Source organism: Cervus elaphus, chromosome 30 (genome assembly GCF_910594005.1).
Source record: "Cervus elaphus chromosome 30, mCerEla1.1, whole genome shotgun sequence".
NCBI classification, from domain to species: Eukaryota; Metazoa; Chordata; class Mammalia; order Artiodactyla; family Cervidae; genus Cervus; species Cervus elaphus.
The window spans coordinates 26,892,652-26,909,733 of record NC_057844.1 but is presented as its reverse complement, the minus strand read 5'-3'; the positions used below and the strand labels follow the sequence as shown (position 1 = coordinate 26,909,733).

Below are 17,082 nucleotides of genomic sequence, written 5' to 3'. Positions count from 1 at the left end.
CCCTTCAACTAAAGAAAAAGGGCTTAGTTTCAGAGGGACATCATAAAGAAACCTAACTTACTCTTAGGAGGTGGTGGGAAGCTACTCTGGGTATGTAGATATTTTTGGAAAGTTACCACATTCCTCATATGGAGGTGGAAATTACTCATTCATAAATGCCTGTGATGCATCCTGAGGCATATATGAAAAAATGAAAAGTGATTTCCAAATTTAATGAGCAAAAGCTCATTAAATAAGAATCCACTGATTTATAATTAATGTTAATTGATCACTTGTTAGTTACATAGGACTATAAAAAACAGATTGTTTACCAGTTTATGACCTTGAAAATCCACCTACTCATCAGTAAAAACAGAAACGATACCTGTATGATGACTTCTTATGACAATTAAATAACATATGTGAGGTGCTTATCAAGGCTTTGCATATATTAGATACTAAATAAATACAAGTTTCTTTCCTGTGTTATCACTGTGCTTTTTTACACTGTGCAAATGGGAATAAGAGTATAAAAAAAGAAATTATATATATATATGCATATACATATATGTACACATACCACACACACACACACACACACACATATTCCCAGGTGGCTCACTGGTAAAGAATCTGCCTGCCAATGCAGGAGACACAGGTTTAATCCATGGATCTGGAAAATTCCCTGGAGAAGGAAATGGCAATCTACTTCAGTATTCTTGCCTAAAAAAATCCTATGGATGGAGGAGCCTGGCAGGTTACAGTCCATGTGGTCATACAGAGTTGGACATGACTTAGCGACTGAACATGTGTACAGTATATATATATATATATACATATATATATATATATATATATACCAAGAGAATGTTATTCTCTCACTGTGGAGAACGTTACTTCTGATACAGTCTGAGGTCCTGCTCCAAGATAGAGACACTTTAGGGACGCAGACCCAGGATTTTGCAGACTTCTGCAAAGAAAAATGCATGCATCATTTAAAGAAAAACTAGTCTCAGTAGAAAACGGATATTCTCAGATGAGGATGAACAGATTGGTTTTCATGGTGGCATTGCCAAGTCCACAGAAAGTAAGAACAGAAGAGTATAAAGAGAGCATAACTTAAAAAAAAATAAGATGGATTCTTCTCATCATTATAATCTATCAGAATTTTGTTAAGGATCTGTAAGAATATCTCTAGCCAAGAGATTTTCAAGTTTTCCTAGTTTGATGGGAGAGGAAATTTCAGGCTTTGAGAAGATAGTAGTGAAGAAGAACATAGTAGTGAAGAAGAACTGGCACCAAATAGGGTGGGGTGGGGCCAAGACAGATCTTTCAGGTTGATGAAGTGTGATTTGGCAAAATGGATGGAAATTTTCATCTCCACATATGCTTGAACTAGTTGCTAGGCTGGTAAAAATTAAATTATAAATGTATAATTTTTACTATTGGTGCACTAATCTGCCTAGAAAATTCTCAAGATACATCTTTGGAATAAGCATCTTAAAGTGTGAGTTTCTCCATCTATAAATAACTTCTGCCTTTGTGTAATTCCAGTAATTCACAGAAGTCTTACTTTCAGATGTCTATGAAAAAATTTGGTATATGCCTTATCAAAATTACTACTTAAACTCATAAAGTCAGTGGTGCACTAAACAGGACAATGAGTGTAGATATCCTTAGAACCAGAGCTGTGAATGAGCTTCCTGGGCCACTATTCCTGGGATACCCATTATAATTTGCCACATGTTGAACTAGAAAAAAATTGTCTTTATCTAGCCAAAATTAAATCCTCTTGTATTCTACCCATTTTTCAAGTACTTTCTAAGTAGTATTTCAATGTCAACAAGATTTCTAACTGCAAGACAGAATATAGCTATATCAGGATTTATTTTCTGAAGTAAATGATTCAAGAGTGTTAAGAAAGTAAGGCACACACACACAAAAATAGACTTAAATAACTTTTTTGTTAGCCTGACTATTAGTTTTGAATCTGGAGATATGTGGATGAAATGATGATGCTTTACAAATAAGAAAATTGGATCAGCAAAAATTCTTTCGGCTTGGGACTTTAAAATGGCTCAGTCTGAATTAGTACCGGACATTCCCAGAAATTTTTATATTCCATTTTGTTAAGCTATTTCAGATTTACTTTCTATCATATTTGAACCACTGTAAGTCAAACAGGCTAGTTATACCATCTAACCTCTGTAAGAGCAAACAGCTGAAGTGTAAAATAATAACACTGATCAATGCTTTGTAACCTTACAGCACATCAGACTCAGCTGACAGCTTTCAAAAATATGCATATCTCACATGGGTCATATCCCAGTATTAATAGTTTTAACAACTCTACTCAGTTAATTTTAATATGCACACAGGATTAAAAACTACTACTTGGGCTACACTGCTTGTGCTAACATTTTTCAGTAGGAAAGAGCCCAACAAAGGGTTATGTCCATTCTAGTTCCCTGAATATTGAAAGCAGTCAATAAACATTAGTTCCTTAACCATTTCAATTCATCAGGGGTAGGCAAACTTTCTCTGTAGTAGGTCGGATAGTAAATATCTCAGGTTTTGTAGGCTATAAGGTCTCCACTGCAGCTACTGGATCCTTTTATCCTGGTGCAAAAACAGCTATAGGCCGATGGCTATGTTCCAATAAAATTTTATTTATAAAAACAGATGGGACCTCCTTGGTGGTCCAGAGGTTGAGACTCCATGCTTCCACTGCAGGGGGCACAGGTTTGATCCCTGATTGGGGTGCCCGCATGCTGCCTGGCACAGCCAAAAAAACAAACAAAAACAAAAAACAGGTGGTAGATTGAATTTGGCCCATTAGCCATTGGCCATAGTTGGGTAACCCTCACCTCTCAATTTAACTCTTACAGACTTCTGCAATTTTATCCTTGTAGCTTTATTTTATAGTTTAAAAATATTGTTTATTGCAAAAAATATTGTCATGGATTAAATAACTAAGTAACCACTATACATGATTGTTAAAGAAACTGCATAAATAAGAATGACCAAAATAATAGCCTTTGCACTTTAGATGAGATTACTATCTCTAATGATGTCAGTTATCAGTGAATCTTATTAAGCTCTATCTAGGCTAGCTAATATAACTTTATAAACTATGCCTACTAGGTACAAAGTGATTAAACAGAAATCCCCTAGTGTTGCTACTATTAGAGGAAAGGAGCCGTTTAATTGTTTTCAGAGAAAGTACCATGGCCAATGGTAGGAAATACAATGGAAGGTGTACCAATTGCCTCTTTCCTCTCCAGGAAAGACATCGGCAATCAGTTATAACTGAACCTGGATGTGGTTTTGCAATATTTCTTAATATTACTCCAGGCAGTCACCACAAATCAGAATTATCAGACAAGATGAAATGTATGTGATGTTCTTGGCACAAGAAGAGATCTTTTTCCAGCTCAGACAACAAACAGGAAATTACTCTTCCCTCCAAGAGTATAAATGCCCTTCCCAACACTGAACTGAAGAGTGTGCTGATCTTGCGGAGGGAACACAGAATTACCTGTTCATGTTAGCACAGCAGAAAACTTCAGGAAGCCACCCTTCATTCAAAGAGGATTTCTCCAATCAATCAATCAATTAAAATTTTTGTTATTAAAGTTTTATAACTTGAGCTCTTGCAAAGGAAAACAGTAAAATCTTTCTTATCATTTATATAAAATAAAGCCTGAAGCAGAGATTTGGGGGCAACTGGTATGAGACTAGAGAATGTAGGGCACAAAGAAGATGACCAAGATGGGACCAGAACTTTTCACTTTGCCACCCTGACATGACTCTGGCTGTCATGGGCTATCACCTGGGCAACCATGGTTTTCCTCCACACATTCTCCTCCAGCATATAGATCAGTTTCCTCACATGGTAGTCTTAGGGAACATTCTGAGATAGAAAAGATGAAAGCTGCAAGGCTTTGGAGTCCTAAGATTCAGAATTTATACAACACTGCTTTCCACAAATTGAAGCAAGATTCAAAGGGTGAGAAAAAAACTCTCAACAGGCAGTACTACAAAATATTGGGGCTATCTTTCCCAACCTTCTACTCATGGTGGAGCTATAGTCTTATTAACACCTTCTTTGGTTTCTTCATAAAATCCTGAGTTAAGCTCTTTTAATTTCTAAGTATGAACAGCAGGACCTGATGGCCTCTCTCACACTGCCTTAAGATTCTGATGCCAGGGACTTCCCTGGTGGCCCAGTGGCCAAGACTCTGAGCTCCTAATGCAGGTTCCACCCCTGGCCAGGGAACTAGATCCCACATGCCTCAACTCAGAGTCCACATGTGCCACAGTGAAGACAGAAGATATGGCACCTGCCATAACTAAGACCCAGCACAGCCAAACAAACAAAAAAATTCTGATGGCCAGAGTGGTCAAAACGGATGAGGTTGGTCTAATGGAATTCCTTGATTTTGGACTTTGATGCTCCAGAACAGTGAGACAATAAATCTCCATAGTTTTAAGCTACCTGGTCTACAGTACTTTGCTACAGCAGCCCTAGCTAACACAATGTGTGACTTGCTTTGCCCAGTGATGCAGGGCTGGAATAGCAGTATGCCAGCCTACAGCCTAGGCCTTAAGAAACTTCATGTTCACCTTTTCACCTGCCCTCTTACACCTCTTCCATTGTTATGAGAAAAGTATTCTCTAATACCATCCTGCTGATCTAAGGAGCCTGAAAGACACTTGAAGCAGAGACACTCCAACCAAGCCTAACCTCCTGCAGATACAACAACAGTATGTTGCTTCTGTTAAGCCATAGAGTTTTGGGCTGGATTGCAATACAGTCATGGGTAATTGATTCAAAGGTTAAGTTTAAAGATTAGATAAATTCCAAAAACGGCTGCTGTTCTCAGTTGCTTCATTCATGTTTGACTCTGCAACCCCGGGGACTGTAGCCCTCCAGGCGCCTCTGTCCTTGGGATTTTTTCAGACAAGAATACTAGATTAGGTAGCCATGCCCTCCTCCAGGGGATCTTCCTGACCCAGGCATCAAACCCGCGTCTCCTGAGTAACATCTAATTAAGGACTACGACTTTCTTTTTTCTTGCATGTGCTTTGCTTATTCCACTAAAAAAACTCAACTATTGAAAACACTATTCTCTACTTCCACCCCCACACACAGTTCTTTTTCCCTCTAGTGAAAATAATAATGAATAAGTACTTGAATGGATTAAGAACCTACTAGTCAGTTTTCTTTTAACTCAGGCCAGAAAGACTGCTACATAGTTCCATTCCTCAATTGCAGTTGCAAAAATCTGCACTGCTTTCAGGAGCCTAATTGTATCAGCCAGGCTATGTCTCCCCTCCCCAAATGTATTGATATATAATTGACAAAAATTTTATATATTTAAGGTGTACAATATGATGATTTGATAAAGACTACTTAAGAAACCTTGAGTTTTAGCTATAAAAATATATTTTGTTGTTGTTGTTGCTAACTAAATAATGTGATCCATTTAAAACACACAGAATTACAGCATATTTTTTGAACAGATACATAGTAGATCTCTTTGGTACTCTCAGTCTTCAGTAAGCTGCCTAACCTCTTAATTTTTGATCAATTGAATGAAATCAGACTAGTCAGTGCATTAGTTTTCTAACGTTGTCGTAACATAGCACCACAAATTGGGTGGCTTAAAATAACAAAAATTTATTGTCTCACAGTACAGAGTGTTAGAAGTGCAAAATCCAAGTATTAGCAGGGCCACACTCCCTCTGAAACAGAGAGGCGAATCCTTCCTGGCTGCTTCTGGCTTCTGGTGTTTCCCAGGATTCCTCAGGGCTCCTTGGTTTGTAGCTGCTCCTGTCCCTGCCTCTGTCTTCACATGACTGCCTTCTCCCTGAGCATCTTTCTTCTCTTCTTACAAGGACACCAGTCAGATTAGATTAAGGGCCCACTCCATACTGCCCACTGAAGTATGACCTCATCTTGACTTTAATTATAACTGCAACAGCCCTATTTCCAAAAAAGGTCACTTTCTGAGGCATTGGAGGTTCAGATTCAATATAATGTTTTTGAGAGGCACAATTAAACCTGTAACAATTGGTTTTCAATTCTGTTTTGCATTTTTAAACCCAAGTACCTTTTCTTCAGACAAGCTTTTACCCAGAAGTATAAATCAGGAAAATAGTTTGAAACACAGCTGCTCTGGTTGAAAGAACAGTAGGTACTCACAAGCCTGCCCATTCACCCACCAAGTCCCCTTTTCGAAACTCCCGAATCCAGTGGTGACTCAGGAATCTTGAATCATAATCTTTAAAACCACTGGTCTATTTAAACTCTGCCTTTAAATGATTTTTCTTACAAACATAAAATATTCTGAAAGATTACATTTTCTCTCAATTATTGTGTTGAGTAACACTTTCTATTGGAAAATCAAATTTTATGTCCCAAATCAGCTACTATATAAGTGATTAAAATTTCTCTAAGAAGCTACATTTTAGGTGGCCAATTCTATTTCATCTCATTTCTGCATATACCTATTAGATTTATCTTAACTGTGCAGTAAAGAGTTAAGTTAGCAGGTTTGGGATAGTCTAATCTTGTACCTTCCCAAAAAATTAATGGCCCTTGACCAGCTACTGGGAGATATCTATCCTTCAGACTCTTGAAATATCTTGCCTGATAAGAGTGTTTATATACCTGTGGCTTTGGGACTTGCCAGATAGTTGATCAATGTGATTTATAGTTGGGGTCTGGGCCATGCTGAATCAGTATGACTTCTGGGGGTAGCTAGAGATGAAATAACTAAAGTCAGTCACATGCGCGAGTCCTATCCAACTCTTTGGGACCTCATGGACTGCAGCACGCCAGGCTCCCCTGTCCTTCACTGTCTTCCAAAGTTTGCTCAAATTCATGTTCATTGAGTCAGTGGTACTATCTAGCCATCTTATCCTCTGCTGCCCCCTTCTCCTTTTGCCTTCAATCTTTCCCAGTACCAGGGTCTTTTCCAATGAGTTGGTTCTTCATATCAGATGGCCAAAGTATTGCAGCTTCAGCTTCAGAATTAGTCTTTCCAATGAATGTACAGGGTTGTTTTCCTTTAAGATTGACTGATTTGACCAACCTGCAATAGCAACTCTAGACATTAATGCTTGAGTGAGTTCCCTGATAGGCAATGCACTGTGTGTATCTGTCCTGTCATTGCTGGGAGAATTAAGCTCTGCCAAGTGACTCCACTGGGAAAGGACAACTAGAAATTGATTCTGGTCTCTCCTCTCCAATTTGTGACCCTTCTGCCTTTGCTGATTTTAATCTGTATCCTGTGGCTGCAATAAACAATTACTATAACAGTTTTTCTGAGTTCTGTGAACCCTTTTAGCAAACTGAGTGATCTTGAGGACCCCTAAACATGGAACTATCTGTGCTAATATACCTGAATGGAAAATGCAAGACTGTGATATAACTTCTGTATTAAGTATATGTGTGATAATTGTACAGTGCTTTGCTATACATTACATTCATTTAGGTTTGTATGTATGTGGAAGGTTCCTAAACCTATGTATAAGTAGTCAAGTCATTGAAACCAGTGAGGTCCTGAGTCAGGACCCGTCCACCCATTTTGCTAAAAGGGTATCAGCATTACCATTGGCTAATCCACTCTTTATAGGGAATGGATTTGACCTTAACCAGTCCCACAGAAAACTTGCCCTCCAGGCTCTTACAAGACCAGGGTTCACAATGTCTGCTGAAGCAGTTTCTAGTTATGAGACTCTGAGAAAATTCTATAAACTCTCGGAGACTTTGTTTCCTGCATGTAAACAGAAAAACAATACATGTCACACTACATCATTATAAATTTTAAAAAAATAATGTATGTGTGACTGAATAAAAATTAATAACAGGCTGGCTCTTAACCACTAACCTTGCTAAGGATCCTGTCTATCTACTCCCCCTTCCCTGCCTTCCAAGAAGGATTCTGCCTTTGCCAGGTTCATTATTTGGAATTCAATGGTGCAAAATTAGAAAAGAGGTACAGAGGCTAAGACTGGAAAACAAGTTTTTCGGAAAGAACTCTGAGAGAAATAGGTCTGACAGCTCTGCAGTAGGAGAGAAAGTATATGGGAAATAAAGAGTGGAATTTGAACAAGTGTGGAATCCTCTTCATAATATTTAGGGATCACAGGTAAATACCTGAGTAACCTCAAACAGTTTGCTGCCCAACTTATACCAAAACCCTAGCTGAGAGAGCAAAAATGGAATAATGTTTGAAGAACAGTCCATTTTTCTGTAGATTTGGCCAGATCAGATCATACAAAACTTCATATGCTTGTATTTGTCTTAGTCCCCAGAAATTCTTTCACTAAGTTCCACTTGAGCTCTCTGTCCTTAACTTACATTGAGGGGACTGTAGACTCAAAAATGTACTGTATTGGGGGACATTTTTCAGTGTGATGTCACACTCCAGAAATGTCACTCAGAACCTAATGCCACACAAAGTTGTTTCCCCAAAGATCTAATACATTTCTCCCTCTATATACTGATAAACACATATATTTGGCTATAAGAAAGATCAGTCAAAATTCTAGTCCAGTGTTTGTAATGATCTAAACCCTGACTTTTATCTATTTGCATTTGAAGTGCCTTCTTCATCCTTTCATGATGACCAGATCAGGCCACTGGGAGTGGAAGAAGATAATACCAACAGAGCAGGGATATTTTGAGGTTGTTGGAAAGGACAAGGAGGTTAACAGACTTCCTTCGTGTGTGTGGAAGAGAATATCAGTGGGAGCAACCTTAAAACAAGCAAGCATTAAACCAACACAAATTTAGGAGCTCTGGGAAGCCAGCGAGAATGGGGCATTTTGATGGAGCTTTAAGAGTCAAGGCTAAATGAAAAAAGCTTCTTATAAAACTTGACCCAGCTTAAAAGATCTGAGTGATGAAAACAAGTATGGTATTTTGGTTTTAGGATCTATGCAAAGAATTCAATTCATGATCAGTGGCTGCCAAGTGTTCAGTTTTGATTTTTAAATACCAGAACACTGAACCTTGGAGCCCCACCAGAGAAGATTGAGAGAGGTTTAACCAGCTGGGGCTGAAACAGTTTGCAATGGAATAATCTAAATGGTTATGTTAAGTACTGTGTCATGCAGAGAACCCATAATTTACTTCTATGATTATTTGAAAAGAAGAATACTCTTGAACCATTACTGACTCTAGAAGGCAATACGAAGAGCCTTCTTTTTGAGAATCTTTTTATTGGTCTCATGAACAAAATCCAGCCTGTCCACATCAGTTTTTCTTAACATGGTCATTATTCAAGTTTAGTCAAATGAAATACAGATAAGACACTCAGGACTGCATCCAAGAAGAATCTGAGAAATCATCTAGCCCTACTCCTTCATTTTATAAGTTTAAGACGAAAATTCACAAAGGTCAGAACCAAATGGCTCAGCTAACAGCAAAGAGCTGAGGTCTTTGGATCCCAGGACAAGCTCCCTGTTCTGTGAGAAAAGCATCAATCTTGTTCAGTTGCTAAGTCGTGTCCGAATTTCCAACCCCATAGACTGCAGAAGGCCAGGCTTCCCTGTCCTTCACTATCTCCCAGAGTCTGCTCAAACTCATATCCATTGAGTTGGTGATGCCATCCAAGCATTCTCTATCATCCCCTTCTCCTCTAGCCCTCAATCGTTCCCAGCATCAGGGTCTTTTCTAATGAGTTGGCTCTTCGCATCAGGTGACCAAAGTATTGCATCAATTCTTCGGTGCTAAGCATCAATCTACTCTACCCCAAATGCAATGGATGCAAGCCATACAATGAGTTTGAAGCTGTTTCTGGTACAAGAACAATGAAACCCATCTCTACTATTCCTCATGTATCAAACAGCAGTTCACATTTGCCTTTTTTCTTATAATTATTTCAACTTTTTTAGCTTTTTAATTCCACTGTAATTTGCATTTTCTATAAAATTCCCAGGCAACTTTATTGAGCATATGTGTTGATGGTACAGACAAATTTCATCTTATGACTTGTTACTACATGTCTGTCTTTATGAATCTCCTCAATGTTCTTTTATGACTCAAGATTTCCTTTTAAATCTCTTTGGACCAATATTTCTACACTTTTGCTAAGGTTTGCTTAGCACTTTCAAACTCAAACACATAATCTGTAACCATGAATCTTTTCCTCAGCAGGATAAGCATGCTTTTGTAGTTTTTTGGAAACTAACTTTTTCCCTTCAACTCCTTTCATTCCAGGATATCTGAAGAAAGTTTCATTTGTTCTAATTTTTATTCCATAAGTATCTTTTCTACCCACAGAGCATCCTCATTCCAAGTTGAAGGACAGATACAAAACAGAATCAAAGTTGTATTAAAATATAGCAGATGCACTTTTAAGACCATTATAGAGTCTTGCTTTGTTTAGAAATTTTGTGCACTATTTAATTTTTCAATAATACAATATCTATATCATTTTAAGAACATACTGTCTATGTTTCCTATTGTAATAGAGCCTATTATTTCTTCTGATTTCAGAAAATGGTACTCTTGCTGTATCCTGTGTAAGTGACAGAAGTAAATTCACAAAGAATGAGAAATTTTTTTGCAGTGAAGAGTTAGTCAAAACAGGTAGCTAATTTTCTCAAACTATGGGAAAGTTTCTGTAAGAATTAAATTCACATTCTTAGATGAGCTCAAATCTGGAAACTGACAGCACATAGAGTCAATATATCTGAAACAGCAGATAAAGGAATTCCTCAGAATGGCTCTATCTCTTACATTTTTTGTGTTCCCTTCATGAAATTTATTATCATAAATTAAGCTATTAGATTCTATTTTGTTTTTTCAATTCCGCTCTCTCCAAATTTGTTACCATTTAGAATCCACCTCAAGCTTATATTTGAATTACTGCTTTATCACTAAAAACTTTCTAAGTCTGATGAAAAAATGAAAGTGAAGTTGCTCAGTCATGTCTGACTCCTTGAGACCCTATGGACTGTAGCCTACCAAGTTCCTTCATCCATAGAATTTTCCAGACAAGAGTACTGGAGTGGGTTGCCATTTTCTTCCCCAGGGGATCTTTCCCGACCCAGGGATCGAACCTGGGTCTCCTGCATTGCAGGCAGACACTTTACCAGCTGAGCCACCTGGAAGGCCTCTAAGTCTGCTACCATCTGTAAAATCTCTTCAGGAGCATGTTCTCTTTGAAAAGATCAAATTTGTTTAGGATGAATTTCAAGGCTATGATTTTAAACCATCTCCAGTTTTTCCCAGAGCATTTCAGGGACACTCGCCTCAAGGAAACGTGTTTTGGAGTCAAGCCAGCATGGCCAGAGCCCAAACAGTAGTGGAGTTATTTTAGTGCCCTGTGATATTTTCATCCCAATTCTTTGTCCTCCTTTTCTGTAGTATCACTTTCAGGATTATACCTCATACATAAAGAAAGGAATAGAAAAGTGCCAAGGAAAAACAAATATTAGTAGAGTAGAATTTAAAATGTGATTAAAGGGTCATTTACTTATTTTTCTAATCAGAAAATATCTTTCTCTATGTGTATATATAGGTATGTATATATACACATATACATGCATATACATATGTTTACCTATACACACCTCTCTATAAAGATATACACACATGTGAATCTAAAAGTTATATGTAATTAAGCTGTATTTTCATATTGCTTCTGAATATCATTGACCTACATATGCACAAACTTCTAAAATCATGAATCTTATTTAATTTACTTTGCCAATTCAATTATATCTTAAAATTTAATTTACATATCAATAGTTACCAAAACATATGTTTTTAATGATCATTTACTGCTTATTTTTTTCTTGTGTGAAAACGAGTATTCATCAGCTTTTTTTTTGGCTCCATGTCCTTCACACACACAACTCATTTCCTGTCAACATTTTCTTTCACTGCATACTGTGATTTTCAAAGTGTAGGAAAGAATGTTTCATGAATATTTTGTAGAAGCTTCTGCTGTAAACTTTCCCTCTCCTCTCATTTTGAGTTTTTCTGTCTTCCTACACACAAAAAGGGAGTATGACATTACTCTCTGGACAATTAAGGTTCTAAAGTCTTTTTCCCCACTTGACAGTTTCTCACATGAACTCTTAAGTATTCATGTGTGCTTAGTCACTCATGTCCAACTCTTTGCAACCCCCATGGACTGTAGCACACCAGACTCCTCTGTCCATGGGGATTCTCCAGGCAAGAATACTGGAGTGGGTTGCCATGCCCTCCTCCAGGGAATCCTCCCAACCCAGGGATCAAACCCAGGTCTCCTGCACTGCAGGTGTATTTTACCATCTGAGTATTCATAACTTCACATATAAAACTGGCAGAAAAGTATTTTTAAGTAACAAGTTTGTATCAGTTATCTGAAGCACATTTTAAGTTTCAGTTTTATCTTAATGCTTTTTTATGTTTCAGTTAACATAGCCAAAAACATTTTTATTGTCTTTGATGGTCCAGATCAAGAAAAAAAATTTAATTATTCCTCAAATGAGACTTTCTACATCATTGAATTTTCAGTTACCTATATTTGTATACTAAATTTCCTTAACCTATTTTCTAGGCCTGTCATTTTCTCTTGTACTATAATTAGTTTATATGTTTTATCCATGATGGGAGACATTTTGGTTCATTGTTGCTTTATTACTGCTCTTCATAGCCTCCAGAAATATTTTTAGTTCATCAATAGTATTAACTGGTTTAGGATTTTTCTTTCATTGTCATAGTTAATCTTTTTCTGCAATCCTTGTTTTCTCCTTAATTACTTCTCAAAAAGAGTATGTGTCAGTTTATTTACACATACAGGTCAGCCTTCTTTACTTATTTCAGGCATCACGGGTTTCTTTTCCATGTTGTTAAATCTGTTTTCCCCTTTGGAGTTGCAATATTTGTTCACCAGGCACCGAGTTTTGAAAAGGCTTCATTGTTATTGGAACTTATATTATTGGATTCTGTTATTTCCCCTTTTCAACAGATACTTTCTCTTTCTTTCTTTCTTTCTTTTTTTTTTTTTTACTATATGCAGAAATAAGGAATAATCTGATGCCACTGTGTTACTTCTTCCACTGTACCATCTTTTTAGAATGTCGTAGACTGGCACCACTGAATACAGTAATTTTTTTTCTACAGTCATGCTTGATTTTTTTCTTGTTAACCTCTTATGATGATCACTGCACAGTGTATTAAAATAGATGGACACATAGCTTCCAAAGTATCTTTCAGTCCTCCAACAGACTCTGCCTGGTGCTTCAAGTTTGGACACTAAATGATAATCCTCTAGAATATAAAATAATTCATGTTCATAGATTTCTCCAAGTAGGATTAATGAGTAAACTGAGAGGCAATTTTTTTCAACCTAGCAACCTTTTTTACCTAAAGCACAGCACAGCTGTCATCCCTTCCTTGCTGTGATGCTGGGAACCTCAGTTACTGGGTTAAGCCCATTCTTAAACAAGTTAAGAGTACAGTCATTGCCTTACCAAGGTGCAACTTCAAGCCCCAACTACATCACCATGTACACAGAACGGTTGTTTTGTTGCTGACTGGTTTTCCTTTCTGTTAAAACTATAGAAAAAGTTGGGGTAAGTATAAAATATAAGCCCTGCTTCAGAGGTTAATATGGGCCACTCCTATGTTTTGATATCTTTTATAATGTTCTATGTTGTCTCCACAAAAAAGACCTCTAGTCTCTTTCTCTTTCAAGCAGACCAAGTGGTACCTCTGCCTTGAATCACTGTGCCCTTTTATTCTCATCCCCAAAGCACTGCAAGCTCCTTTGACCCATATCTGGACTCCAAGACTTTTCTTTACATTTGCATAACTTAAAGATGTCTATCTCCATCATAAAGAAACAGTTTGCCTGGAAGCTGCTTGCAGTGTCTATCTCCCACCTAAGGAAAACTTTTTGCAGTTTTTAAATAGTGAAATTTGAGAGGCTGGGGAGTTAGACTCTGTCATCCCTGCTCTAGTTTTCTTTGAAGTTTGTGGAACCTGGGAAACCTGAAAAAACTTCTCATAATTTGCGAGACTGGCATTACTGCATCCAAGCAATTTTCACAGCATTCTGCAAATGTTTACTGAGTGCTTATGATGTACCTAGCTCTGTCCAGGATGTATCAGCGAACAAGGAAGACAGAAGTTTCTCTACTTATCTAGCTGGTGGAAGGAACTAACCTTAAATGAAAACAGAAACCATAAAAATAAATACATATTTCATCTAATACATCTAATACATGTATATATATGTATATGTATATATATATACATATATATATATGTATATAAAACTATAGGCACTAGCAAGAAAAATTAAGAAGGAAAGGGAGGTGGGAATGTTATTGTGGCATGATGAGAGCTTTGAGACACCATACAAAGCCCTAAACGAAGAGTTGCAGGTAAAGGGAGCCCTTGAAGAAACCAGAAACCACAGCTCTCAGACCTCTCAGGACTAAAGTTTCCTCAAATCGAGAAAAATGTGATATAAAATTAAAGTATGCGTGTGCTCAGTCACTCAGTTGTGTCCGATTCTTTGTGACCCCCATGGACATGGACCACTCTTCTCTGTCCATGAGATACTCGAGGCAAGAATACTGGAGTGGATTGCCATTTTCTCCTCCAGGGGATCTTTCTGACTCAGGGATTCAACCCATGTCTTGAACCCATGTCTCCTGCCTGCGTCTCCTGCACTGCAGGCTGATTCGTTACCGCTGACTCATCAAGGAAGATTTCCCTTTTTCTTAAGCTTTCTTGACCCTTATTGCATCTGAGATCCCTGAGCTGTCTTAAGAACTCCTTAGCACACAGAGGGTTTTAGAAGCTGCCTTCGCCTTTTTCTGCAGCTTAGGCCAGTTTACTTTAAAAGCAATCATTTCATATCTATTTCTCCTAAATATATAGACCATAATTAAACATTTTTTCTGATCTATTTTGGTTTTTCTTACCCACACCCACCCCCCCACTGTGTTCCTAATTGCTTAGAGGTGACATCTCATTGAGAGCTGTAAGGTGACAGACCTCGTGCCAATCTCACCAAAATGAAATGATTCAGTACCTGAGGGGATCCTGGCCTTCTGGACTCTGGCTCTGACTGAGAAATCTGTGTCCTACTTTGATGGCCTGAACCACAGGGGAAGAAGGTAATTTACAGAAGTTCCTATTGCTCTCATTCCTCACCTCCAAAGCCGCCTTAACGCGAAAGAGGGCTTATAGATCCTGCACCTGTGCTTCCTAGGCTGAAAATTTTGGGAGATCAGAGTGAAAAGCCATGGGCACTTGAGAGTCACAGTAGAACAAGGAAGGGCAGTCAAAGTCATCACGTAAAAAAGTAAAGTTGGATGAGAGGGGCCTGGGACAAATTTGGGAGCTCGAAATGTTGAGAGGAGAGCCAATTCTCATATTCAGCCAGTGGCTGCAAGACTGCAATAAAAGTCAAGTGTTGCCAAATCTGTCTTTTAAAGGAAAGATAGAAATCTGAGTATTTGTAAGACATTTCTTGATGTTTTAATGTTGGGAACTAGTAAATCAAAAAAACAAACGAAAGTGCTGTTGAATTAGGCCAGATCAAATTTGCAGCCTGGGTTCTGCCTAAGGGCTCCCATTCTACATCCCATCAGTCATTGCCTATTTCATGGTGTTCATAGGAGACTAAAATTCAAAATCAAGAGACAGAGCAAGGATGGCAAATAATTTCTAAATTGCATGCCAACTCTGATTTAAGTGGCTGCCCTGAGCATTGTGTTTAGGATGCTGAGGTTATTTCTGGGTCAGCAGAAAAAGTATTGTGTGAATTATCAATGTTGAATGGTGGTCCATAAGACATATATTTGCCACGCCTCAGCCAGATTATCCACTTGATGGTTATGTTGAGGGTGGCAGAGTAAATGTTTTCAGCTGCCCCTATCTCCTTAGCTTGTCATTTTAAGTTCATTTCTCTCACATTCCCAGAACCTGGGAAAATAGGTGCTGACTTTCAATAGGACCGGGGGGCGGGGTGGGGGGTGGAGGGGGTGGGCGGGGGCCTGCCAACGACTAATTGACTTTGCAGGTGTGTAATTCATGACACACAAACCACATTAACACTATCATTTCTAAAGGAGCAGGGCAATCTCTCTGATCTATCAGGCACACACCTAAGGTATAATTTATTCAGTTTTTGTGATGTAAAAATATCACAGCAAAGTACTACTATAGACCAATGAGGTTTCACATCATCAAATATTTTCATCTTTTTGAGCTGATTTTAATTTACCAAGATGAGTTCCATCAGCATTAGAATGCTCTTTAATACAAGGTTCAAGTATTTTATTTTAAAGAAAACAATAAAAAGCAACACTGGAAAGCAGGGTAAAAGATTGTTATTTTTGGAGTTTTAATTCTTGATCAAGAGACCAAAACCAAGAAAATAATTGAAAATGTTATCATCTGCAAGAATATCTTATAGGTAAGGGTATTTGGGTGTTTAGAAAAATATTTTTAAATATACATACAATTATGTTGAACTTGAGAAGGAATTTCTTTATAGGAAAATAGTGAAAAAAACACAAAACTTATCAGATATGTTATTATCTGTTAATTCACTCTGCTTTCCATATAATAAATCCTCTACTCTGTTCAAAATAAGGGAAGGTAAACAAACTCCCAGTTTCAAATAACTGCTAATTTGGTACTAAAATAAACTTTTGAGTAAATGAAGAAGACAGTAGAGGGTCTATATGTGATTTTATACCCTACATGATGAAAGTGTTTGATATGAGAAAGCTTCTTCCCACAACTGTAAAGTTGCTTTCCCACCAACATGATGTTGATGCCTGAATTTTGATAGAAAATGGTGCATTATCAATAACATGCTCTCCCACTTACTTGATTCTGATTCTATGGGAGAATTTTTTCTCCCCAAATCTGTAATGTGGAGGGTGCTGACAGAGCTGTAAAATGATTCTTTTTTGTAGGCGCACAGGTGAACTGGGATCAACTCTCCCACCTGTAAATAAACAGTTTTCTCTCCATTGGTATATTCATTTCAGTTATCCTGAGCTAGAAATGTACTTGTTCTTTTTGATCCTTCTTTGAACTGCTTGCAGCATCTGCCTGGTTCTGTCACT

General features: G+C 37.7%; 1 long non-coding RNA gene and 1 other non-coding gene across 2 annotated transcripts in view; both read right to left on the bottom strand.

Annotated features, from left to right (window-relative positions):
- The window catches only part of LOC122686614, a 546,075-nt gene that overhangs the window by 499,119 nt on the left and 29,874 nt on the right, over positions 1-17,082 (bottom strand). The gene's annotated exons all lie outside the window — the stretch shown is intronic.
- TRNAC-GCA lies at positions 11,038-11,109 on the bottom strand. Its single transcript has one exon. It is a non-coding gene; the product is annotated as a tRNA-Cys (tRNA).